The sequence below is a fragment of the Sprattus sprattus genome (genome assembly GCF_963457725.1).
Source record: "Sprattus sprattus genome assembly, chromosome: 13".
Classification (NCBI taxonomy): domain Eukaryota; kingdom Metazoa; phylum Chordata; class Actinopteri; order Clupeiformes; family Clupeidae; genus Sprattus; species Sprattus sprattus.
In genome coordinates this window covers 6,280,272-6,283,076 of record NC_137911.1, presented here as the reverse complement: position 1 = coordinate 6,283,076, position 2,805 = coordinate 6,280,272, and the positions used below count along the sequence as shown (strand labels likewise).

General features: G+C 40.6%; 1 gene segment (V, D, J or C); it reads left to right on the top strand.

The window, feature by feature from the left end:
• The first annotated feature begins 721 nt into the window (after window positions 1-721).
• Window positions 722-1,223, top strand: LOC308374365 (Ig kappa chain V region 3381-like). The segment is given in 2 exons: window positions 722-761; window positions 901-1,223.
• Window positions 1,224-2,805: the final 1,582 nt, after the last annotated feature.

Below are 2,805 nucleotides of genomic sequence, written 5' to 3'. Positions count from 1 at the left end.
CCACATCACTGTTCATTTTAACACATGCAATGTATGTTCATCCTGCTAGCCCTGTGTCTGATTCCAAGAGGTTATAACATCACATAATATTATTCAGAAGTAGAAGATCTACTCTTGACTAATACTTGGATTATGCCAACAAGGAATGTGGCGTTGTTTACTGCACCTGCATATTCTGTACTTCTTGTTGACATAGAAAAAGGAACACAGTCCAACACAGACGTGCTCGAGGGAGAGACATACATAGCCAGTTAGTGTGACAGCATCCAAAACCGTATAGGTTTTATTATGGTGCTAATATTTGACAAAAATACAGTTTAAAAAAGGATGAAATGTGAAATACGCTAAATTAAAATAGTGCAGTAGTTGAGCTCAATCAAATTGAAGCATATCAAATGAACACTTTTCTTCTGCAGTTAAACTACACTCAGGCTGGTTCTAAGCTCCTATGGACATAACAGTGAGGTGGAAGAGGGTGTCCAGTCTCAGGGCTTTAGTGGGGAGAGAAAGGCTTCAACCCGCTCACAGTGCTGTCCATCTGCATAGTGTAAATTCAGCCTCACTGACTGAAAAAAAAAAAGACTAAGTGAGTAAGTCTCAGCTGTCTTAGTAGCTGAAGACGTCACAAGGTTGAAGGTTGTCCAAGTGCCTCTAGGGGGCCTCGGAGACCACCTCGTAACTTTAAAGAGAACCAAGACGGATGCACGTTCAGTCAAATGAGATGGCAGCTGCTGTGTTTCTCATGCTGCTACTGCCAGTTGGTAAATGTACACTTTACAAATATAATCAGTACTGCACCATAGTCACACATTGGTTGATATCACCACATATCGCTCACACACTTCAAATATACAACTATTCTTTTTCATCAGCTGTTTTTGTGGTTATTTTCTTTTTCAGGATTAGCAGTGAAACAGACTCCTCACCTCTTTGTTGAAAAAAGCGTGAATGTCACTCTCAGCTGCTCCCAAATCAATTCTACTTACAATGGAATGTACTGGTTCTGGCAGAGGCCGGGGAAGCCTCTGGAGCTGATTGTGTACTCCTATGTTGGAATGAATACAATAGAGGGGCAATTTGACAAGATGTTCTCTGTTGAGCGCCAGGGTGCTACTCTGAAACTGACCCTGAATAAAGCCCAGCCTGCAGACAGTGCTCTGTTCTTCTGTGCAAAGCAGGATGCACAGCAGTGCAGGGCAATGTGTAAGATTGACAAAAACTGACTAGGAACCAGGGAAATGAACACCTGCTGAAGGCATCCTCATGTGGCCTCTAGTTATCTTGTCTGATCTAGTGCTTATGCATTCCTTATGCCGTCTCTCTGTCTGCCACAGGTCTTGCTTCAGTGACATCACTTCCCTTTCATTTGCCTGCATACATCTTTGAAGGTTTTGCCTGTGTGTTCTGTACGCAGACAGCTAACATGATTGCCGTCATCATTTTTATATCCACATTAGCAGGTAAGAATACAAATGGGTTTCTTCTGTTTGTTTGTTTTTGGGTTTTGTTAATTTTGTGTAAGGTAATCTAAAAACCTTAAATATGTTTGCTATCCTTTACACAGGTTTTACAGTAGCTGCTGAAGTGGTCCAGACCCCAAGGGATCTGATTGTGAATCAACAATCCGCTTTGTTCCAGTGTTCCCACAAAATACCATCTCATGATGTAATTCTATGGTATAGAGTAGACAATCTGAAAGTAGAGATATCAGCCTTCTTGGATATCTTAACACCAATATAGTCTATCCTGAAGAGAATTTTAAGCATAAAATCAAGCTTCAAGGGGATGGTCGGGATAAAGCCAACCTGACCATTGAAAACCCAACCCTAGATGTAGTGCAGTGTATTTCTGTGCATCAAAGCGACACAGTGTCTCAGATTCTGTTATTGCTGTTCAAAAACCCCCCTTGGGTTTTCCAGGTACTTTGATCTGATAAGGCACATCTGGTGGTGCACCTGTATGTACAAGAAAGGATACATGCTAGGCCAGGCCTTACCATGCGTCCGTTCTCTCACTGTGCCTACTTCATACAGCCTCAAAGACATCATAGCTGTCAACATTGAGGCATGGGAATCTTTGGTGCTTTAGCCATTCAACCAGACATAATCCTACCGCTGTATAGAGACAAACAAACAAATTCCCCTTCTGTCCGACTCTTTATCATCAATTTTGAGGAATTGAACACCTGTATCTCTTTTTACAGTTTCTCTCGATTGTTTACCCATAACTGAGCCTATTAACATCCCAAATCCTGATTCCATCTTCTGAAAGACAGACCCATTTCCCAAAATCATAAACACTATTTCTGTGTAACTGGTTTATTTGTTTAGTCTATAAGACTTTTCTTTCTGTACAAACTGATTTGGTTTGTATTGGCAAATACATGGACATTATTTTACTGTGAATGCTTAACTTATCAGTTAGAAATTTTACAGTACATTTACTTTTACAATGAATTTCAGTTGATTTGAGTACAGTACACAACATTTTGAAAATGGCCAATGTGCCAATGTGTCTTTATATTGTGTTAATGAGAGGTTGTTGTGCGAGAAAACCATAAGCGCCATTAGTCATTGCAATAACAGGTCTTTACGATAGTGTTTTGAATTGGTCTCAGCCAAGTGTGATGGCTAGTTTGTGACAGGACCCAAGAGCAGAGTTGTTTGAACAAAGGGGGTGATTTAGAGAGATTTAATTTAAATAGCTGGTGGCAGTCACAAAAAGCAAACACAAATAGGCAAAGGTACCCACAGGCTTGACCAAAAAACTGTGAAAAAAAGGCAACAAAAGGGTAAGAGATCCAGG